Raw genomic sequence first — 26,428 nt, forward strand, 5'->3', positions numbered from 1 at the left:
CACACTTCTGTTCAGGATCCTATTTGTTATTTGCCAAAACTGGTGGGAACCAAGCCGCTGATCAGCTACCTTGGATTTAACAGACTGGGCATATAGCTCTCTTGCATTTTTTATTACTCTTTTACAGTGGTTGCTGGCAGTCCTGAAAGCAGCTTTAGTCTCAGTGCATCTATTACGTTGGTAGCTATGGAAAAAGTGATTTCTGTGCGCGATAGCAGCAGCACATTCTGGGGAGAACCATGGCTGGCTGTTAGGTTTTTGTTGGAATTTTTTTTCTAGCAGAATATTTTGGTTTCTATATTTCTGACCATGAGATATTGCCAAAGCGCACCAGAAAATTAATTCCTATACGTCATCATCGTCGTCGTCGTCGTCGTCGTCGTCGTCGTCAGCGGCGACGACGGCGGTGGCGGCGGCGCATCCGAGAATTTCAGTTTCCTCTTCCCTCAGTGTTTGGATCACAGATGGTTTCTCGGACCAATCTGAGCATGGAATTTGCGTGGCCAGAGAAGGCAAGCAATGCTTGGCATGGTGGGGGTGGGGGATTTGTTCAGCACGATTTTTTCTTGCCTACCTCTTGATCTTCACCAGTCTTCTGTTTGCTTCGTATCCTTTGGTACTGTGTATTAGGGATTGGCGCCACAGGCACCGATCCTGAGCTGTTGTTTCCCAGATGTGAAGATCAAATCCGGTGTTTTTTAGGGTAGACTTGAGTTTGTCCTTGTGTCGCAATAGAGGACAGCCGATAGGTTTTTTACCTGTGGCTAATTCCTATATCTAACACTATATAATTTAATGTAGGTTTATATTATAATCACAACTTTTTTTTCATTCAAGAAAAGAAGCCTTATATAAACTGCTTATGATAAAAGAAATCCGACATTAAAATCGTGTTTACATTATCGACGCCATAAAACAATGTTCTTATGTAGTAGCCATTTTTAATGCCCAGGCATATATGTGTTTTATAACTCTTTCAAAAATCAACTAATCATATTTTCATGACGTTTTCGATACTTATTTCATTTTGGATTGATTTTTATGTAAAATGCAGTTTTCGAAAAATATATGGGGGGGGGGGAATATACTTTTTCGTACCTCGTATCACTCATATTTCATTTTATGCACGATAAAAAAATAAAACATGCTATAATTCTTTGACATTTTAACATTAAATATGCTTAATTTACATTTATTTTTTTTATTTTTACGATGAATTCGCACAATTAAATTTTAATATAAATGATTTAAATTCTATTCTCCGAAATGTTCAGTTTTAACCATAGAAATTTAAGTAAACGTTTCCTATTTTTTTTTCCTATTTATTAAACGTTAAATTATGACATCAACATAGTGAGAAATGGAGGTGAAAACTAATGTATCCTTTATGAATATAATGGATGGATCTGAAAAGCTGGCCAGTTTCATTTGATTTATTGAACTTAGCAATCAAGTAGTTGCGTAAAATGATTATGACAGTTTTAATTAATGCAGAAAAATTGAAAAAAGAATTTAAATTAAATTTTTCCAGCATTTTTTCTGAACGTTTAAGAATATGTTCTAAGGCAATAAAAATGTCATTTATTGGAATAAATTTCCAGTAAATTAACCTCCTTGAGGCATATCCGGCGTTCAAGTACGTCCAAGGATGGAATACTGTTGCCATATCTGGGCAGGAGCTGCTAAAAACAGCCTATCTTGCCATGACAGAGTACAAAATAGACTTCGTGGCTTAGTGGGGGATGCCCTTTTCTCTACCCTGTAACCTCTCTCCCACAGAAGAGACGTTGCGAGCCTATCCTTGTTTTATCGTTATTTCCATGGCAGGTGCTCGACTGAACTCCAATTTCTGGTCCCCCCTCGCCAATCTTTCACAAAAAACACCCGTCTAGCTGAATCCACTGTGAAAAATTTCCCCCACTCTATATCTGTGCCTAAATCAAAACGCGGATTCCATGAACAAAGCTTCTTTCTTAGAACTGCACGCCTGTGGAACTCTGTTCCGTCTGACTGCTTCCCTCCGGACTACAACTTGGATGTCTTCAAGTCCAATGTTAACAAATTCCTAATGAACCGCCCCCTTAATTAAACACTTCATCAAATCTCCACACTAACGTAATGTACTTGCAATAACCCTTATCCCTGAGTGGCTTCCGGGTCTTGATAAGTGGTGATCACTGTGTAAAAAAAAAAAAGCGCCGGGAAACCCTTATGCACTCCTGCTCCAAGACTCGAACTGCATATCAACATTTATACTCGTTTTCCAAATTCTATAATTTTCAAGTTATAAATTATGTAAAACACTGTACTTTTTTTATGAATATCAAACGCAAAATCAGACTCGACAGCAATGTTGTACACTTTGATTAACATGAAATATACAAGGGGCAAAATATTGCTTCCTTTTTTTTTATTCCGTTCGATTATATTAAAAAATTGAGTCATTCTTGACGTCCGACATCAGCTAATTTATCAATTTGTTTGTACCTCTCTTTTATTTTGAAATGCTTGATTTTTGTTTATTTGTTTCAAATCTATACATTTTAAATGTACAAAAAAATTAAATGAAAGGGAACGTAGAAATAAAACTAAGATCGGGGATTGTAAAGTATACGTGAAGCACAGATAAAGCGGCATATTCATAGTCGGGCTTCTTTGTTGCTGTCGCTCCTTGGCGTTAATTTTTCCTCGTCTTGTAGACGCTGCAATAAAGGATCTTCCAATATTGGATGACATGCGAATCAACACATAATACTTTCTTTTGTTTCAGCTTTATTTCGGCCTTCAACGCCAAGTTCTTTTCATTAGACATTACATCTTCAAACATGATTTGTGCCCTCTGGCTTCCTAAAGGACCAAATCTTCTCGCCAAAACAGAACTGTCGCCAAGCAAACAACCCTCTCCAAGTCAAAACAGTCTTTCCTGCTCAGGCCGTTACCTATAAAATCAACTTAAAATTGACTTCTTTCGATAACTCAGTCATCTTGAAATGATTAATTTTCATTTATTGTTTTTAATCTATGGATTTTAAATTCCTGATCGTTAGCCGCGTAAAATCTTTCACACATATACATACATGAAAAACATCGTATTGGCAGAACTAAGGACATTTTAGCTGTTTGTGTTATTTAAACAAGTGTGTACGAAAATCCATCATCTGAATTAATGTAGAAAAGCATGAATAAAAAATTAATCTTCATAATATGATATAATAGGGTCTCCTCAAGAAAATTAGATCATACGGTATCACTTGTAGAATACGTAACATAATTAAATCCTTCTTAGATAAGAGAAAAATCCAGGTTTTCCTCGACGGTCGTACATCTAAACAATATGATATGAATGCGGGAATGCCCCAAGGGTCTATCCTTGGACCTCTACTGTTCCTAATATTCATAAATGATCTCCCCGACAAAATTGTTTCTGAGATGGGTATATGTTGTGGAGACGCCCACTAATTAACATAGGTGGGTGAGTGAGATATATAAAGGTAGCAATCACCAATGCCGAGGGACTTCGGAACGACCGCCAAATAGGCAAGACGCCTATGCTGCCTCCAGTAAGACATGCAACACGCCACCTGCCGGAATATCTCCAATTGGAGTATATCTGAAGACATGTAAATATGTATATAACTTTTCTTGTTAATATATTATTGTATACCTTTACTTTCCGTGTTCTTGTTAATTATTTGTGCAGACACAACAGTATATATGCTGATTCGAAATTCCTGATCGTTAGCCGCGTAAATTACCTTGTTAAACTTACTCGCTCGCTAATATAGGGCCCCAATCTTTCACACATATACACAGATGAAAAACATCGTCTTGGCAAGACTAAGGAAATTTTAACTGTTTGTGTTATTTAAACAAGTGTGTACGAAAATCCATCGCCTGAATTAATATAAAAACATGAATAAGAAATATGCTGCGCGATGAATAATAGCAATACCACACCATTTTTTTTCATCGAATAAACTCAAATAAAGCATTATTGAAAAGAGCATAAAAACAACAAAAATATTACCTTTAGTTTTTTTTTTAAATTGGTTCATTAGAACTGGAGTTATAACCATTCAAAGTACCAAAAAATGTATGGTTCAGTTGACATTTTGTCTTAAGTCAGTCCTATTCAAATGCTTGTGACTGAAAATGGCAGGAAATTTAAACAATTTACAGATGAACCTATCTTAAAAAAGCTGTACCTTTAGATCTTTTTAAGATATGATAAAATTTGGAACATATCAAAATACCACCAAGGTTTAGTTGGCTGTTTTTACGACCATCTCACTTGGTAAATTACGGACTAATTAGCATATTTCAGTTTCATTTTAACGGCTTTAAGTAAAAACATCAAAAACACAGCTAAGAAAAACGGTAAGTAAGGATTTATCATAATAGCAAGTATTATTCTGATAGACATTATCATTTGGCATTATCACGTCATGAAAAATCCAAAATTCAAGTTCAATTTTACGCATAACAGAATTAAAGAATAGCAATACTGGAATCGTCGAATGTACAGAAACTGTTAAATATGTTTCTCATATAAACAATTCTCCCGATATAGAATGGTTGAGTGGCACTAGATAATTTACAAAGCATGATATCTTTGCTATCTTCACTTTTGAAGACGTTTTTCAAAAGTAAGGGCGTAATATTTATTTATATATATGTACAGAATATCGGAACAACAACGGTACCGTTGGCTTTAAATCCAAACAAAGGATACCAATATCCGGTCTCATTTAGTAAAGTCTAGGTACGTGCAAAATGAATGCCGATGCTCAAAATGAATAAACATTTTGATCTCTCCCTTTACTTAAAAATTCACCAAAAATCCAGGAAATTAACCAATTTTAATAAAATCTTCTGTATCTCTCAAATAAAGATCACAGAATATAATTATTTTATTTAAATCTTTGTGGAAATGTATTATATTGTTCAAAGAAAAAATACCTTTACTAAAGTTATAGTTTTGAGCAGTAAAAAATAAATGCATGAATTTATTTTTGATTTTTATATGAAAACTAGCGAGGGGTACCCGGCGTTGCCCGGGTGTTTGGAGGTGTGTGTGTGGGGGGGGGGGTAAAAAAAGTAAGTATGAAGATCGAACCCGAACCGTTGAGGCAAAGTTGTGAAAAAAAAAAGTGTGACGTTAACCATTGCCCCACCCCGACATGCTTACGGAAACACGTTTAAATTTATTTAATTACTTGGATTTAGCAGGTGCTCGTTTTAATGAGGTAATGAGGTCAAGTTTGACTGCGGGATTTTATTTACTGCTGAACGCTTACCCCCCCCCCCCGAAGATGTTATAGGAAAAAGACTAACCCACATGCGGTGAGCGAAAAATATTGAATATTTATCTTCCTGAAATCGAGCAAATTAAATAGACAGGCGAGCTTCGTTGTTAACTGTGAGATATTACGATTTATATGTGATATAAAAAGTTTTAAAAGTTGTGAAGCGAGCGACCGCTTCTCTGAAAGAAGCCTTTTGTAGACATACAAAAAAAGCGAACACACATACATACACACATACATTTTCGCTTTTATATTTATAGATAAAGGCTTCATAAATTGTAAAATTTACAAAAAAAGAAAGAAAGAAGAAAAAAGAAATACAGGAACATTACGAAAAAAGACCCTAAAATTCGTATTAATGAATTCGATATAACTCAAATAAAATTAATTTCTCGAACTACCGATATTATCGTTGAATTAATAATTATTTATTTAATATTTTCAAACAAAAATTATAATTGCAAAAAATATTTCTACTTTTTTTAATCATTTTTATTGAAATTTAATTATACGAATTTTGTAAGATTCTAATATTTTCCTTGCTTGCATGAATGTGAAACTTTTCGCGTAACATAATTTTTATATAATTTTGAAAAACCTCGCCAATCTTTCACGAAAAACACTCGTCTAGCTGAAACTACTGTCATTAATTTTCCCCACTCTTTATCTGTGCCTAAATCGAAATGTATATGCCATGAGCAGAGCTTCTTTCTCAGAAGTGCACGACTGTGGAACTCTCTTCCGTTTGCCTGTTTCCCATCTGACTACAACTCGGATGTCTTCAAGTCCAATATAAACAAATTCCTGACAAACCGCTCTCTTAAGTAAGACACCTTATCAAATATCCAATATCTAATGATTACTACGATACTATCTCATTGATTACTGTACACGCAATAACCCTTATCCCCGAGTTGCTTCCGGGCCTTGATAAGTGGTGACCTTCGTGTAAAAAAAATGTTTTAATTTAAAAGCAGGAACATAAAAAAAATAATTAAATTAAAAAGTTGTATAAATTATACAAACGTTTACGATAGGGATGTACGGATGCACGGTTGGAAAAAAGGAAGAAAACCAATACACCCTACCTTCGTTTAACTACCTGACATCATTTTCAGACAGCCTTTCGACTGCATAAAATTTTAGGCCTTCGTATAATCCATCTTTAGAGACTTTAGTTTTGTTAACATTCTACCAAGCGAGAATTTCTCGCTTTTAGGAGCTAATATAGTTATTTTTTTGGCACAAACAATGTGTTTTTTTAAGTTATTTTATTCAATATCTTAGAACTTTACTTTACTAATTATCATTGAAATAGATCCAGAATGACCCAGTTTCGACATCGGCCCAGGCAGAGAGACAGAAAAGCTACATCTGCAGCAACTGTGGCAGGTCCTGCGGCTCTTGCATCGGCCTGCACAGCCACCCCTCAAGCTGCAACCCCGCAACTGAATCAGGACGCAGAATTCCATGAGCGATCGAGATCGATGGAGCCAACAACAAAAGACCCAGAAACTAATATTTATTTTTCAAAGGATTTTTACAATTAATTTATTAAACTTCAAAATTTAGCCGAATTGGTTAGCCCGCCGGGAAAACATTTTTTATAACTTTTTTTCACGTGTACAATTTTTTTTTCTTTTGGAAATTAAATTTAGTCGTTAATCTTTCAAATACAACCTAAAACTTGTTGGAAACTTACAAAAAAAAAAAAAAAAATGATAAATCGGCTTTCAAAACTGTCCCCCTATCTTTATCCCACCATTTTTGTCCGTATCTAGTAGAGTCTCTTTAGCCTCTGTTTATATCTGTCTCTCCAGAAATGGCGTTTCGCACACTGCATGAAACTTTGTGTAGGGATATGACAACAGAATATTCTTTTCATTGTTTTAACTCTCGAGTATATATCCGACGAAGTTAGACATAGTTAACCAAGAACCACATCACTCTATATAAAAGCATGTAAGATCAACGGATACAAACTCGAGAGTCAAAACAATGAAAAGAATGTGCTGTTGTTCTAGCTCTAGTGATATTACACACCCTGGTTCTATTTTCATGTGTGCAATATTTAAAAAAAAATATTTCTAATATTGGTTTCAACCGTCAATTTTGTCGATATAGAAATTACTAGGGGGAAGGGGGCGCCCTGCTTGGTCAGGGCGTAAAATACACTTAAATATGATATTTTAATTTGTTTAGATTTAGTATATATTATTATTATGGAGTCGTGATTTAAAAAAAAAAAAAGGATTAAGGTGCCATCAGCTAGACTCGAAACCAAACTGTAGGATTAAAAGATTGTTACGTTATCACTGTAGCAACGTGACACACATAGAAATATGATTAAACATTAAAAATTGAAACGAAACTAAGATGAATGTACGAAATGTTCAACGAGTTTTTTTTTAAATTTTGACCCATTTTTAATGCCTTAAAAACAAATGTAACCGGCTAAAGACCCATAAAAAAACGTCCAGTAAAAAATTCAATCATTTGAGGCCACTAGCGCCGGTCTGCAATTTTTAGTTTCGGTGGAGATAGAGTTTGAAAATATAGAGACGGATAGAAAGACTGAAAGACAGTATTATAGCCGTTTTTATATTAGATTAAGCGAGAAAAAATTCTTTATTTCTTTCATGGGCAAATTAAAAAATATTGGCCCCCGACTCCACTTTTTATGTTTTTAGGGACACACACACACACACACACACACACACACACACACACACACACACACACACACACACACACACACACACACACACACACATATATTGGCATCATTTTTTCTCCTACGCCTGTTTCGTTGAATAGCAAGGATAATCCCTGTTTGTTTCTCTTACGATCTGTTTTTTTTCTATTTGGCGGGTCAATGTTCGAACGTTATGTTCGAGTGTAAAAGGAAATTTGCCATAGTCGCGAACCTTTTGGACTTCCATGAGTGATGAATTAAAAGTTTGCGCTTAGTGAATTCGAACACAACTATTTTCACACTACACACAATGCTTCAAGCAAACTACAACATCCTTCTCATATATATATATATATATATATATATATATATATATATATATATATATAAAATGAACTCATTTTTCCCGTCGGATTTTGACCTTAATAGGATTAAAAATCAAGATATTTCATGCAAATATAATATGCACAAACGGCAGAACAATATCTGAGGTGTGTTATAGGCTTACTATTTCTCAAATTCCTCGATAATCTTAGATTTCTATACTTTTTCTGCTGAGAAGTCACGGCCAAAATCGGTTAAGATCAATGGAAGTGGTAAAATACTTTCTCTCTTATAAATTCCTCCTCCCCCTGCCACCACTTAACACCGTTTGGGGATCGTTCACAAGGAACAGTTGAGAAGAGAACACCGGTTTGGCTTCGTAGTTCTTTCATGTCAAGTTATTTAAAATCACTAAACTAAGCTGCAGTGCTCTGTGGCGTAGTGGTTAGCGTGCTGGACAATTCTCATTATATTTTCACGTTCGCGCCGACCTACCGTAGTCGTTTTTTTTTTTTTTTTTTTTTTTTCTAAACAACTGGAATGGACTTTTCTTGGTGGCCGAACTGTTAACGTTGCAGATGTTCTTTTTTTTTCACACTTTATTTTCCTACTTTTACTCATGACCCCGGGTTTGATCCTTCCTACTTACCTACCATAACATTTTTTAAAACTCCCCCCCGTCCCGGAAACAAACACTCGGGCAACGCCGGGTACCCCCGCTAGTATATAAATATAACACGGAAATTACATAATTCCCACCCTCTCTATAAAATGTATTAAGTGGATTGCTACTACCACCCTCTCTGGTTTTTGACGGTCGGGGCCCGATTCTTTTCCTTTATTTATTTCAGTATCAAAAATGTAATTGTCTAGTTTAGATGCTTGAAAATACCATAAGGTTGAAATAAATTATTGCATCGACAATTATGTAATTTCCGTGTTATATTTTTATGTTATTACTCTGTTTACCACATTGAGCTCTCATACCCGGATATATATATATATATATATATATAATGAAAATTACAATTGAATTTACCAAAAATCCAAATGGACTATCCACTTATCTAGTGTTTCCTTTTCAGATTAAATATGTTTTTTTACTCATTTCAAAGTGTTTTTTTAACATATTGTATTAATTGTTTGCTCATATATATATATATATATATATATATATATATATATATATATATATATATATATATATATAAGTTACTTTGTGTATGTGTGTGTGTGAGTCAATTCCTTATAGGTTCCGAAACAGCTGAGCTTGACTTTTGCAAATTTCCCCGAAAGGTATTTATATATCTGGAAGTGTTCTTAGATATATTTGGTTCAGAAATTCATTCGATAAAAATCGAAAATCGAAAGCCCCGATCCTAATAATAGTCTTTCTTTCTTACAAATTAAAAAAAAATATACAGGGAAATATTTAAGACTTGCACCAGCAAGGGAGATAATAAAATCTCCACAAATAAGTTTTATAACCACACAAGCCGTAAGGTCCAACATACAAAATATTACCTGTTGGACCTTACGGCTTGTGTGGTATAAGCTGGTTCTTTGATATGACACAATGGCAGCATGATACGTGACTTTTCATTTTAAACTTAAATTTAAGTCATTAACACCACACAAACAGTAAGGCTAGGGATATAAAATAGACAGTAGATTCTTTGACATGGCAGGGGCGCGTTCGAAATGAATGTTTTTGTTTAGAGCACAATTAAAGTATAATAATTAACTTATGCGTTTTAAACTTTAATTCTAGCCATCATATACAAAAATAATTTTATAAAATAAACAGTAGGTTCTCTACAGTAAACTACAATGTATTGTAAACTTAGTAACTGCGCGAAAAGATGTGTGGCATCCTCTCGGTGCACCACGATGAGTCTCTTAGTAGAGAAGACAGTTCATCGATTTGATTGAAAAATTGATCATTTCACCAATTTCGATGACAATATAAATATGAGAGTGTGAATGAAACATTCGTTGATCATCATTTAATTTCGGGCTAGTGTGTGTGTGTGTGTGTGTGTGTGTGTGTGTGTGTGTGTGTGTGTTTGTGTGTGTGTGTATATATATATATATATCAGTCGAAATATTTTTATTCACTTCAAGTCATCCACATACAGTACTGTTTCGCTGTATCACAGCTCATCAGTGTGGCTAAATTAGCAAGTACTTCAAGATAAAAACTCGACCCCCAAGGCGACACTCAGCACTTCTCACCGTTACACTATTTGGCTGTTGCTAAGATGGGATGCGAAATTACAATATTTAAACCTTGTCCAAACGCCTAAGCTCTATTTATTTACTCACACACACACACACACACACACACACACACACACACACACACACACATATATATATATAATTATACACCTTATAATACAACGTCAAAAGGAGACGTTTACACAGACATGATTTTTACTGAAAATTTCCATTATACTCGTTAGTAAACAAGCTGTTCCACTTAAGTTAACAAATTTACCGAATTTCCATTACTAACGAGTACTATATTGTCCAATTGACTACTGTACACTCTTAACCCTTATCCTTGAGTGGTCTCTGGCCTTGATAAGTGGTTATGCCTATGCCAAAAAAATCCTTGGCTATTCTTGAAAGACAGTCTCTCAATTCTTAATAAAATGTTATAATGATATTTTGACTACCACACAAAGTAGAGGCATACACTGAAATAACTTATGTATAACGACCACACAGTAAGAGCAGCCCCTCACATACACACACACACACACGCACACACACACACACACACACACACACACACACACATATATATATATATATATATAATTATGCACCTAATAATACAACGTCAAAAGGAGACATTTACACAAACAACATGATTCTTACTGAAAATTTCCACGACACTCGTTATTAAAATATGATAAAAAAGACATGTATTTATGTTTAAAGAACGAACTTATACAAACAGAATGAAAGAAAACGAATTATTATCTCCCTTTTATTCATTTTTTTCTTTTTCTGAAGCTTTTCTTTTCGTTAACAAAGCGACTTTGTTGTTTCGCATTGGTTAGATGCAAAACAGCCGGACTAACAACTCGGCCAGACTGTACTTCAGGTTCGGCCAACGAGACGGCGGCCGCGTGTTTGTTGTTGATGAGTGCAACAGGCATTGGACAGCAACCAGTTTTGGTAAATAAGAATCGTTTGATGTGTGCCCAGTGCTCCTAGGTACTTTGGAGGATGACAACTGATGACAACACCCGAATTAGAAGATGCCATTGCTGATTGCTTCAAAAGGTACCAAGTGCCAAACAATTGGCACACCTCAAGATCATTTTCTTCTTCCTTTTCTTTTTCTTCTTCTTCTTCTTCTTCTTCGTCTTCTTCTTTTCTTCTTTTGTTTTTTTCTTCCTTTTTAATCCTTTTTGAAAGCTTTTCGTATTTTATCAATAGGAATTCTTACCTTTCTGTATTTTTGAGATGAGGATTGGTTATTCGTTTCATTTGGAATCTTCGGATTGCTGTTCTCATCTTGAATATTATTTTCACAGAATTTCGGTCGATGTAATAACCTGTGGCGCAGTGGTTAGAATACTTAGAAAAAATAACTCAAAAAGTAATATTAGGTTACAGGTTCAATCCTCAGTGTAGGCGATCGAAAAATACAATGGCGAATTACTTAGGACCTCTATCCAGTCATGGCTAACGGGACGAGAGCATGCTACCCCCGTGAAGTAAATAAAGGGTTCAATCTGAAATTCTGTCCAAACTCCTGAAGCAGGTCGGAGGTTACATCGACCGCAACATTGTGAAACTGACACATGAGATGATAGCAGTAGTTCGATGAATCCAAATAATAGGAATTCTTATTTATTTTCTGCTCTTATTTTTTTTGCATTATAATTTTTTATTAGTTTCTTTGTTCAACCATTCTTGTTGTTGTTGTTGCTCTTCCTCTTCTTCTTCTTCTTCTTCTTCTTCTTTTTCTTCTTCTTTTTCTTTTTCTTTTTTTCTTCTTTTTCTTTTTTCTCTTCTTCTTATTATTATTTACTTACTTCCTAATAGTTCTTACATAGTCCATTTTCAAAGATTTCTCACTGACAATAACCGGTGGTGTTCCCTAAAATCTGAATGACAACAAGTCTCCAGATTTTCAGTACTCTCCATCTCTTTCAATAACATTTGCAATTGAATTTTCATCATCGCATCAGCCGTTTACCATTACTAGAATTATCATTGGTTATCACTGGAATTTAGGGTACAATAAGACTCCCCAAGGTCTCAGTTTTCTTTGTACTCATCCACTGGAGGTCTGGTTAGTGCTTCTTCTCTTCGGTCTTTCCATCCTCCTTGATTATTTTGTGTAGCGCCAGTTGATGCTAGCACTACAGTGTTTTTCGAGAAAGGGAAGGGTAGAGGTATTTCACTGACGATTATATGTTACATGAAAGGGATGTTCCCTTCTCATGTAAGTAAGAAACAGACTAGATAAGTGAAAATGATATTAGGAAAAGGCTAGAATCGAACCCTGCAGGCAAGTGTTAAAGATAATAGAAATTTGAATTTTAAGGATTTCAGTCCATTGTTAATTCTATTAAATAGCTAAATATTGTTTATGTCGGAAAAAGAGTCGACTGTTCATTCTTTTAGAAATCTGGATATTAAATATGTCAGTTAAAAGAATGGACAATGAGGGCTAAAAAATATTGTTTAAAAAAAGGTTAGATATTAAACAATTAGAATTGACGATTCTTTGTTTGGCAAAAGTGTGTTGGATAGGCATGAAATCCACGTGATAATTAGTCACGTTGGGGAACACACTTCTGACGTCATAAACAAAGGAAATTTCTCAATATAGGGATCGAGGGTTCGAGGTTAGAGAAAAAAAAAGACAAAGGCAGTGAGAGTCAGAGAGAGAATCAGGAAAGATCGAGAGAAGACTCCCTTAGAAGCGAAGGGAGGAGAGTAGATCATATAGTCGAAAAGGCTTGAATTCCTGACATCACCGATCGGCCGGATGATGAATAAGGAAATCATCTACATTTTGTAACTGTTATCTCGTGTCGTCATTCCTTACAACAGAAAAGGTAAACGTGTTTTATCATCTTGTAAAGAACTTTGTACAACCCCTTCCAAGTAGTATGTATCCTCTCCACCATCATCATTAGTAAGGTATCTCCCTCTATATGTGTTTATAGGAACTGTTATAAATATCTCTCCCTCATCATCACTATTGTTATCCATGTATTATGAGTCCCCGTTACACATGTTCCGTTATGTCCCCAATATGAACACCCGACCTGCTACACAACATATGCAGTTTCAGTTTTTTTGGTTTCATGTACTGTTTTTATTTTTATTGTAGCCTCTATATTGCTGCTTGGCGTTTGTAACTCATGTACACTAGTTTGTGCACTCAAGGATTTTCCTTACTATTGCAGCCGTCTTTCATTAATGTTTTCCGTTGTATCTTCTCAGCCATCCCCCTGATTCCAATCTCGCCCATTCTGTTTTCAAAGTTTTTCGGAATTAATATTAATAACAAAAATGATATAATAATAATAATAATAATAATAATAATAATAATAATAATAATAATAATAATAATAATAATAATAAAAATAATAATAATAGTAATAAGTACATTAATAATAATGATGATAACAATGATAATAAATAAAAATATGTATAATAATAATAATAATGATAATAATAATAATAATTATTATTATTATTATTATTATTATTATTATTATTATTATTATAAAATAATAATAATAATAAAGATACTACTAATGAAATAATAGTAATAATAATAATAATAATTAATAAAATAATAACAATAACAACAATAATAATAATGCTAATAAAATTAATAATGATAATAATAAAAACAATAATAATATTAATAATAAATAATATTAATAATAATTAATAATTAATAATAATAATAATAATAATAATAATAATAATAATAATAATAATTATAATAATTATAATAATAATAACGAAAATCAAACAATACTTTGGAAAATGGAGGTACAGATAAACCCACCCAAGCAAGAAAACAAGACGCCATGATAATAATTAACAAGAAGGAAAGAAACTGCCAAATTGTTAGATTTTGCCGTCACAGCAGACCACAGTGGAGGAGATCAAAAAGACAGAAAAACGAAACAAAAGTGCAGAACTTGCTAAAGAACCGAAATGAATGTAAAACATAAAGAATACTAATATAATACCAATAATTGTAGGAGTACTATAAATAGTCTCAAAGAGCATGAAAAAAAATAAAAGAATACGAGAAATTGGAATCAAAGGAAAGACTAAGACTATACAACAGACGGTAATGCTGAAATTTTAAGGAAAACTTGAATTCAGAGTTTAACCCACATGAGTTAACAAGCCCAAATCGACCATAAGAAAACTGCAATATAAGCAAAACAAAAAGATAACGGAACCTCACATGGAAATAAGAAAACTAAAACCGCAAAATTTGGAATTAACTACCCTCCCCCCGCAAAAAAATTGTAGTGTCGGTATTGACTGGCGCCACACCAAATAGTCATAAAGGGTCCAAAAGGATGGAAAAAACTTCTTTTTTTTCTCTTTCTCATCTCTTTTTTTTTGTTTCTTCATTTTTCTGTTTTTCTTCGGTTTTTTTTATCGTTTTCTTCTTTTTTTTTAATCTTTTTTTCCTTTTTATCTTGTTCTTCATTTTTCCATCTTTTCTTTTTTCCTTCTTGTTCACCTTCTTTTTTTCTTATCTCTTTCTTTTTCTTTATTTTCATCTTTGTTTTTTATCTTTTTCTATTTTTTACTTCTTTTTCTTCTTCCTTTCCGCTTTCTTTTTCTTCTTCTTTTTCTTCTTCCTTTTCACTTTTTTTCTTCTGACTAATACCAATACTTCCCCTTTTTTCATCATTTTCTTTTTTCTACTTTTTACCCATCTTACTCCAATTTGTCTTATTTGTCCCCTCTCCCTCTTTTCCTTTCCATATTCTTAGAAATAACAATTCTTATTTTCTCTCTTTTTTCTCCTCTTTCTAATTTTTATCCATCTTCTGCTTCTTTGTTCATATCTTCCTCTTCTTCCCAGCCTCGTTTTTTTTTCTCCCTCGCTTTCTTCATTATGTTCCTTAAAAAAAAAGCAAAACAATTCTTATTCTTTCTTTTTTCCACCCCTTTTTCCTTCTTTTTCTCTTTTTCATCCACCTTCTTTTCTTTTCTTTACCTTCCTCTTCCTATATCCCTTCCTTCCACTTCTCCCCCCACCTCATCTTTTTTTACGTGTGTTTATTAAATATTCTTTTGCTGACGTTGCCTTTCAAAACTGAATCAACAATTTCGGTGTAACAACAAAGATACCTCGTGGTCTCGACTTATTTTTATATTTATCAGCAATTGTTAAATAAAAAGATGGTTTGTACCCCAAAAAATATGCTTCAAATCGGACTAAAATAATCCGCCTTAATTATAACTCCAAATTACTAAAATTAAACAAATGCTTCTTGACAGATAAAAGTGTAAGAATTCGCCCCCAAGAGGAACAGGTTAAAACAAGTAAGAAATCCTTTACAAAAACACCAAGAATGCAGAAACAAAATTTGACTTTCACGCAAAACACTCGTCTAGTTGAAACCACTATCAATATCTTCACCCACTCTTTATCTGCGCGTAAAACTTAACGTACATTTCATGAAAAAAAGCTTCTTTCTTAGAATTGCACGTCTGTGGAATTCTCTTCCGTTTGTCTGCTTTCCAACTGATTACAATTTGATCGTCTTCAAGTCCAACGTAAACAAGTTTAGTCTTAAGTTACCAGCAACCAAATGCCGTCCAATAACCTGTAAAATGTGTCCAGATATGTATGACACTAGCCAGAGACATGGCCCAATCTGAAAAAGTATAGCTATTTTGCTTATATTTCTCATCCTTAAATAATAACGGTTTTTAAAATGGCAAATATCCTGTAAAAAGTTACGGTAATATAACCGTTAAATTGTTTGTTCCTTTGCAATGAAGCTCCAGACAAGTGCGGGTCCGAGTGGTTGAAATCTAATGACACGGTTAAAGTGTAACATTACAAAATATTTGTCATTTTAAAAACCGTTATTAGTTAAAGTAGTTATGCGAAATTCTTATCTCTGAGCCCGATAAGTATGCACATTTATCTCCCTTTCAAAGCTATTGTTCTCTTAGTCCAAGAGTCACAACAAGATGAGGACCTCTTTCCAAACTTATCTTTCAAAAATTATGTACTTATAAAGTACAATACTTAGTTTTTTTTTTCCTAAAACAGAATAGAAAAGGAATTGTGGATGCATTTTTGGCAACCCAGAAACTCTCGCTGCCCCTATTTTGTCTCTCAGTTCTTATCTTCAGTGAATGAGTGATGTTTCTGACAATGGGGAAGAAAACGCTATATACTCGTCTAGTTTTGTGCGAGCAGCAGCAAGAGATGACTACAGGGTGGAACGATAAATTTGTCGCCATAAAGAAAACAACACTCCAGCTTTATTTTATAACTTTTATTGGAAAAATCAAATCAGGTAACTTGATTATGTAGTAGAGCTGGCATCTATTCGATGGAGCCGCCTTCAGTCTACATCACCACCTCAATATGGGTCCAGAACTAGGAGCATGCCTTTTCCAAAAGCTCTGGCGAGAGCTTGGCGGATACTCGGCAGATGGTAGCGATCAGTCTGGCTTTGGTGATCTTCTCGACCTATGACCAAACGAAGTAGTCCAGTGGGTTCAGATCGGGGAGGAAGGGGGCCAGTGAGAGAAGGGTACAAACTCATAGCACTCCTTCTGAAGCCAAGCACCGAGTCCTGCTTCCACACAGCGTCTGCCAGCGGCCACTGGATTGCACCAAAGGATCACCACACTCTTCAGCACATCCAGATACAATTTGGTGTTGACTTTTAAGCTGACTTCGATATGAGGTGGCATGATGTGTCCCTCACTTGAAGCCACACCAAAGACCATAACTGATGCTGGAAACTTCATTGAGCTGTGCCCTCAAGAGTTGAACCGCCCGGATTTGCATTTTGAGGTTGCTGGCAATGGTCTTGTTGTCATATTTTGGATCGGTAGAGAGCATGAGTTGTACAGTGGCGCATCTCCGATCTTGCTCGTTGAATATTGTGTCACTTTCAGACATGATAGAAAGCTCCTATCCCCTTTGGGATTTGTACACAACTGGACAATTAATAGATGGTCTTCAATAAAAAAAAGAAAACCGGTTTTCATCAATCGAAAATGGAATCATGTCGTCTTTTCTGGTGCGATAATTTTATTGTTCCACACGGTCAATTCTTTTTCCACATTATTTTTGTTGCTATGTCACTAATAAGGCTGCTGGAGGTAAACGTTTTCTTGAGCTGACGTTATCCACCTGATAGTCAGGGACCCAAACCATGGAGTAACTCCCAAGGATGCTCCCACGCAGCAGTTGCAAAATACAGGGGCTGCTGCACTGCAATTTAGTGACCACACAATAGATTCTAATAGGACCCTTCAATACCATATTAGTGGGAACTGCTATGGCTTTTCATTTTCAAGATTCTTTCTTCCTTAATTACTTTTTTTAAAATTTTTATTTCTTTTTTACACAGTGGTCACCACTTATCAAGGCCCGGAAGCCACTCAGGGATAAAGGTTATTGCAAGTACATTACGTTAATGTGGAGATTTGATGAAGTGTTTACTTAAGGGGGCGGTTCATTAAGAGTTTGTTAACGTTGGACTTGAACACATCCAAGTGGTAGTCAGGTGGGAAGCAGGCAGACGGAACAGAGTTCCACAGGCGTGCAGTTCTAAGAAAGAAGCTTTGTTCATGGAATCCATGTTTTGATTTAGGCACAGATAAAGAGTGGGGGAAATTTTTCACAGTGGAGATTCCATGAAAAAAGCTTCTTTCTTAGAACTGCACGCCTGTGGAACTGTCTTCCGTTTTCTCTCTTTCCAGCTGACTACAATCTAATTGTCTTCAAGTCTAACGTAAACAAGTTCTTGATGAGCCGTTCCACTTAAGTTAACAAATTTACCGAATTTCCATTACTAACAATTACTATATTGTTCAATTGACTACTGTACGCTCTTAATCCTTATCCTCGAGTCGTCTTTGAGCCTTGATAAGTGGTTAAACCTATGTAAAGAAAAATGTACTAAAAAAAAACAAAAAAAAAAAACTGAAACCGGAACTGGCACCCATTCTTGCCTAATCGATGCCTAAAGGAGAACTACTTCGCGACACCTTGGAAAATAATCTGAGCTACATCCATATATCTTTTTGTAATGTTGAACCATTCATCAAGAACCTTGATACCAGCAAAGAATCTGGTCCTGCTTATATTCCAGTTATAAAACTGAAACTAGAACTAGCACTCATTCTTGCAACGCTGTTCAATCGATGTTTAAAAGAGTAATGCTTTCCAGAATCTTATGTAAACTTAGTTTGCCCAGTATTTAAAAATACTGGAAGTCGGTCTTCTGCATCTCAGTACAGAATAATTAGTCTTTTGTGTGTCATGAGTAATTTACTTGAATCTGTGTTAAATAGAGAAATTGTCAACGACCACAGCAAAAGCAACCTTCTCAGAGACCTACAGCTGCTGTACTCACTGTAATTTCACATAGAATCAGGGGGTTCCTCTCAAAAGCAATAGCTCTTAACATATCAAAAAGAATTTGACAGGGTTTGGCATAAAGGTTTACTTCACAAGATTTTCAGATATGGAATATCTGGGAATGCCGTCTCAACCATCAAAGCTTTTCTCTTCAGTAAGTTTATACGAGTAATTATCGATGAGCCGAAGTCCAAAGATCAAAGTATCAATACTAGCATGCCTCAAGGATCCGTTCTGGACCTAATTCTCTTCCTGATATCTATCAACGATCTCCCAGATCACATTCATCGACGTATATGCAGATGACACTACGATCTATGGCAACACTTTAAAGACCAACAATGACAGAGATCTCTCTGGATCTCTCCCCTCAGTCCTTGAGTATATGGTGCAATGAGGTAAAAAGTGGCTGATTAATTTTAACGCATCTAAAACCAAGCTTCCATCTTTTCACCATAAATGCTCTGATCACCACTTGGCTGCAGTTGATATGAATGGCTCTTGTTTCTTAGAAACTCCCTACTTTGACAAGCGTCTGGGTCTGAACGTCATTCCTGACCTGAAATGGAAGACTTACATCAAATCTGTTGCCTATGTTGCTGGAAAAATGGTTGCATCATTTTACCGCTCCAGAAGGTATCTTACTCTCGACACGGTATTCTGTTGTATAAGAGTCAGATATGTCCTAAAATGGAGTACTGTTGCCACATTTATGCAGGAGTTGCTCAGAAGACGCTATCTTGCATTGACAGAATTCAAAACCGGTTTTAAAATCTAGTAGGCGATGACTTTCCTCCTCTCTGCAACCTCTTTCTCACAGAAGAGATGTTTCGAGCCTCTCTCTGCTCTATCGTTATTTTCATGACAAGTGCTCATCTGAGTTTTAATCTATGATTCCCTCCTGCTCTGGTTTCATCCTTTCCATCATCTCTTTCCCCTGTGTGTGGTCATTGATTTGTATCGTCGATCTTCCAGTTGCTGTAATTTTCTGTTACCTAAGACGAATGAATTTCATATATGGAAACACAAGAGGCTTGTTGACGATTCAAAGATTTTCTTGGGAGAGAAATACAGTCTGAGGAGAGACCAAAAAAGTCAACCCTTTATAAAATATATTGCTTTCTACTTATTGGTATTTATTTGTTTCTCCATAAAAACAAAAGGTGACACAAGGTCGTTTTTAATGTGAGGGGAAAAATCAGCCCCCACCTAAAAAGGGGCACTCTGGCAGTAGTCAAAAATAAAAATTGCCTTAGTATAGAAGGATGACCCCTACAATGACTGAGGATACATTAACTTAAGTGTAGCATCAGAACAGATACTACACTCGGATTTTAAAGGATTTTTTGATGAACAGCAGTCTTGAAGACATTCACTTTGATCCCTACATAGTTGAGCACGTCTGCTTCTGGCTCCACCGATGTAAAACTGCTTTTCAAACTGGCCCTGGATATGAATTTGAACTATATCCGATGGTGAGGCCCCAGCTTGCAGGCCTTAGGGAGTGTGGAGCCACCCTTTAATTGCCATTGCTCCCAGGTCCACTCTGACCCGGAGTGGTAGTACCTGTTAGGGTCCCAACTATGGGTTAAATAGAATACGACTTAAAAAACAAATATACTATATTAAAAAATCGTTTTTCAAAATCACCAGACTCGGTATTAAATAACCTGAAAAGGGTTGATATGCCGTAAAACAAAACAACCAAACCAAACCATCAAACTCTATTCCGATCCTCCAAACAATCTAATTTCTCATGTAATCAACACCTGCATCTAGCTGTTTTGTCTAGGGAGCTGACCCTTGACCTTACTTTGCCGGGGTACTGAGTATATTTCCGTTCGTCACCAGGCCGTGCTGAATTGCACTCCATGGCATCCTCTCGAAATTCCCACCAGTTGAACTAATCTCTACTTAAGGTATAGGGTTACAATACCAGGTGCCTCCCTCTGAACCCTGTACATCTAAACATTTCCACTCATAACAAGATTCTAATTATTTAACAATGAAATTATATTAAATACAAACGAATGATATGAAGTTACAATATGTCATTCTGAAAAAATGAAAAGTATTAATGAAATTAAAGGATAAAATTTTAACAAAAAAATATAAATAATTAAACCGACTCAAAATTGAAAATTAGATTATAAAACTAATTCTAAAAAATAAAACAAGAAAGAAAATGATTTCTGAACTCATACTAATTAAGAATAATTACATTATTTTAATTTTTAAAAGGTTTTCATTATTTTTTTTCTTGCCTGGAGTTGTTAATTAGAATTAACAGGTTGTAATGTCGCTTCTATTTAAATAAGAGAATATTGAAGTTGTAATCGAAAAGTCGTCACACAAATCATTTTTAATCTTTAAATCTTGGCTTTACAATGCAGATTGGAAATTATCCATCTCTCTTTTTTTCTTACTTCTCTCTCTCTTTCTCTCTTACTTCTCTGCCCCCCCCTCTCTCTCTCTCTCTATATATATATATATATATATATATATATATATATATATATTTAGTAATGTGATTGACAATTTAAAATTAAAATTAAAAATCTGTTTCATAAGAAGAAACAACAACAAAGTCAATAATATGTACGATCGTTTCGGAAACGATGTTTTTTATTGTGATAGACATTAAGCCACAGACAATAATTTTGACATATAGTTTTTTTTTAAACAAAGTCTCCTCATCAGCAAAAGTATTGGGTGTTTTTTTTTTATATAATATGTAAAAGACACCATAAATAAACCTAGCAGGCAGATGTATTAAAATATACATCTGCCTTAAAAAATTGCTAGGTTTATTTATGGTGTCTTTTACATATAAAAGAAACCCACCCAATAATTTTGCTGATGAGGAGACTTTGTTTTAAAAAAAAACTGTATGTCAAAATTATTGTCTGTGGCTTAATGTCTATCACAATAAAAACAGCGTTTCCGAAACAATCGTACAAATCATTGACTTTGTTGTTGTTCCTTCTTATGAAACAGATTTTTTAATTTTTAATTCTAATTTGAATTTTAAATTATCAATCACATTACTAAATATTAAAGTAGCTCTAGGATATTTGCCTATCGAGCTTATTATATATCTGAATTACAACGAGCACTGTTCTTTTATCGTATTTTAATTAAATTAGTAATTTTACTATCACATTAAAATATATTCTGCTCTTTAGACTACTGTTCTAACCTCCTTTAAATTATATATATATATATATATATATATATATATATATATAAACGGCTATATGTCGGTCTACCTGTCTCCATATTTTCTATCATTATATCCCCCGAAACTAAAAGTCAAATAGCGGTGTTAGAGTCCTTAAATTATTAGATTTCTTACGGACCGTTCTTTTATGGGTCTTTAGCCGGTAAAATTGTTTAAGGAGTCAAAAATTAGTCAAAATTGAAAAAATCGTTAAATATTTTGTACATTCATCTTAGTTTATGTTTAATTATTAATTTTAATCGATTATAATGTGTGTCATGTTGGTACAGTGATAACGTCACCAGCTCTGAATGCTACAGTTTCGGTTTCGCTTCTAGCTGATGGCATCTAAGTACATTTTTTTTTACTTTTGAAAACACAATTCTATAATAATATATATGCGAAATCTGGACAAATAAAAATATCATATTTAAACGTATTTTACGTCTGGGCAAAGCCTCCACCTCCGTGCTAGTATACATATATATATATATATAGAAACTTTTTAAAATAAATATAGAAATTAAGTTACACAGAATTTTCTGCGTTTCATCCTCAGGAGGATTCACCATTAGTCTGACGAATCCTCAGGAGGATGAAATACGGAAAATTCTGTGTAGCCATAAATATTTTCAAAACTTACAAACTAGCTCTACTTACGTATTGAGCACTGTAAAAGTAAATACTTTAAATATAATAAAATTTTATATAGAAACATAAAATAATAATAATAATAATAATAATAATAATAATAATAATAATAATAATAATAATAATAATAATAATAATATGTATATGTAAATATACATATTTGTATATTTGGGTAGCAAGTCATTATCTAAGCACATCTGATTGAACACGACAGAGTTATATTTTCTTCCGATTTTTTTGGATATCTTTTTCTGATCGCCGAGTGATCTTTTTTATTTCAACTGGCATGTTGTATAAAATGGCGCTCAAAAGTTGTTGTTCCGCCATATTCTACTCAAGCGCTTTCCATTGGTGCATCCGATTATCATCAAGAGCGATTAATGTTGTTATCTTGTTCTTTTTCTTTCCCTTTTGAGGCTTGCTGTATTTATAATTTTTTTAAAACAAGAAAAACAAAAAAAACAAAATTAAAAATAAACATAATTCGCCCCTAACCACCCTGCACTCACCGTTAAAAAAACAAAAAAACTATAAATACACAAAAAGAAAATAGTAACAACAGCAATCACTCCTAATGATAATCGGATGCACCGACTGAAACGCTTGAGTAGAATATGGCTGAAAAAGAACTTTTGGGCGCCATTTTATACAACATGCCAGCTGAAAGAAAAAAGACCGTTCGGTGATTACAAAAGATATCCAGAAAAATCGGAAAAAATAACTCTGTCGTGTTCAATCAGACGTGCTTATACATATATATATATATATATATATATATATATATATATATGTGTGTGTGTGTGTGTGTGTTTGTGTGTGTGTGTGTGTTTGTGTGTGTGTATGTGTGTGTGTGTTAATCTATATATATATGAAAGCGAAAATGTGTGTATGTACGTATGTTCGCTTTTTCTGTATGTCTGCAAAAGGATTTTTTCGGCGGCTTCTCGAGGCCGTCGCTCATTTTTAAAACTTTTTTTTATCACGTCGAAATCATAATATCTACGAGTTATGAACAGGCGTCGCCCGTCTATTTAATTTGCCCGACTTTGAAACGTTAAATATTCGACATTTTGGGATCGCCGCATATTGTTTTCGCTTTTCGGTATAAAAAAAGCGAAACTCGATTCGAATCTATGGCCGACGCTCAGTGGGCGCCCTCCTGGCCTTCGCGCCAAGATCAAACTGTAGTATCTGTTCCGGCAGATACTGCAAGCAAAACCCATATGTGGGGTCAACCCCACATATAAGACCTTGATAAATGTAGGGGTAATTCTTCATACCAATTGTCACTATCCAGCTCCCCTACTCCCCGGGTAGCTGGTCCCCATTTCCCCTTCACTCCTCACATTAAAAATCGGCCTTGTGCCTAATTTGCTCGGCTAGTGGTCTCTAGAAAGTGATGTAACGTTTGGTCAATGTCGGCTTCCGTGCGGGCAACTGTAAATTCTCTTCTTACTTAAATAAATTCAAATAGCTTTCAATAACTCATTTTGGCTGGCCGAGCGATTAATGCATCATGTTTTTTTTTGTTTTTTTTTTTCACATTTTATTTTCCAACTTCGCTTCAGGGCTTCGGATTCGATCCTACCAACTTACCAAAACATTTTTATCCCCCCTCCGGGTTTCTTTTTGATTTAAGAGCACACACACTTCATAACACCCGGGCAACGCCGGGTACCCCCGTTAGTCTATAATATAAATCTCACTTGTCTGTTTAAAAGGATGTATGTATGCATACATGTATGTATGTATGTATGTACGTATGTATGTATGTTTGTACGTTTGTATGTATGCATGTATGTATGTTTACCTAAAACTTTCGACAGAGGCGACGGATTTTCACAAGATCAGTATCGTTTTGAAACTCGATCCTTCATACGACAAATATCGAAACATTGTCTAAAAACATTAATTCTTTCACCCTCAATTGGCCACTTTTCTAGAAGGAGGGGTCGCTTTTTTTAGCCGATATTTGCAAAAGTCATCACCTCTTTTCGATTGACTAGCCTTAATTTAAACATTTGTCACTTTCGGTTTGGCGATGGGCACACCAGCAAAGACGTCACTTTTTTTTCACATTCTTTTCCTCCTTTGCGGTACGGGTTCGAGCCTGCCTTCCTACTACCACTTTTTTTTTCCTTAACACACATTTCCAAACACCCAGGCAACGTCGGGCAACCAGGCTAGTATATTTATAAATGTGTATATATATAAATATATACATATATATATATATAAATGTATGTATTTTTATATAAATATATATATATATATATATATATATATATATATATATATATATATATAAATGTATGTATTTTTATATAAATGTATATATATATATATAAATGTATACATATATAAATATATATATAAATGTATATATATATAAATGTATATTTGTATATTTGTATCTCTCCCTCTCTCTCTCTCTCTCTCTCTCTCTCTCTCTCTCTCTCTCTATATATATATATATATATATATATATATATATATATATATATATACGGATGCATGTGGGGAGGATCCAGCTCCGAAAAGGGTGCACTCTGGATAGGAACAAAAATAAAAACTATCTTTGGTCATGAAGGATTTTTTCTCCACTGCCTGAGGACAGAAACTGTGACGTATGGCCTCAGAACAGAAACTACACTGTGATCTAGGTCAGAAGGCACTGATTCTGTTACGTATGAGGATTTTGCTATGGTTAAATTGTAGATCTTCAAATAGTGTGGTTTAAAGAATTTGATTGTAATTAATCATACATGAAAAAATTATTAATAATTCAAGTTTTAACAAGGCTAAAAGCCATTCAAGGTAAAAAGTTAATTAGTGGGACAGATTTTCAGTTGAATGATGAATATTAGAAGCATCGAAAATAAAATTTAATGCCGTATGGGTACAATTCATTGCAAGTGTAACATTACATTTGAAAATGACAATGTAAGAGCCCCCAGGAAAGCTTCTGCGACTGACCTTCACTCCTGATCTGAAATGGAAAACATACATCAAAGCTGTTGCCAATATCGCTGGAAAAATGGCTGGACCATTCGACCACTCTAGTAGGTATCTCACTGCCGATAACAATTCTCATATCCATATAAGAGCCAAGTACCTCCTAAAATGAATATGATATTTTGATTAATGCAATTTTCATCCTTATTATTGTATTATATTAGACCCAATATATATTGATTTAAAAAGTTTAAAAAAAAACTGACTCGTGCGCCACTACTGAGAATCGAAACCAAAACGTTTAGCTTACGATTTACTTTTTCATTTGATGTTAATGCCTGAGCTATGAAGACATGTTTGCTATAAGGCTAAAAATTAAAACGTTAATCAATAGCTATTACGTTATGCATGTATATTTGTAATGCCATCGTCTGACCTTCACCTGGCAAATTCCAATTATTTATAAGGAAATTTTTATTCACATGAATCAACATATCCCGTATTCAATATCTGGTATAGAATAATAATGGTGAATGTCAGTGGGACAGTTGTGCCTGGTGTTTTTTTAACTACTGCAGCAATATGTGAGCGAACATGTGAGAAATATACTCTTAACTCTTCTTCAATGCTTGTAAGTAAGTCTT

Source organism: Euprymna scolopes, chromosome 28, assembly GCF_053919585.1.
Source record: "Euprymna scolopes isolate OS-2025 chromosome 28, ASM5391958v1, whole genome shotgun sequence".
NCBI lineage: Eukaryota > Metazoa > Mollusca > Cephalopoda > Sepiida > Sepiolidae > Euprymna > Euprymna scolopes.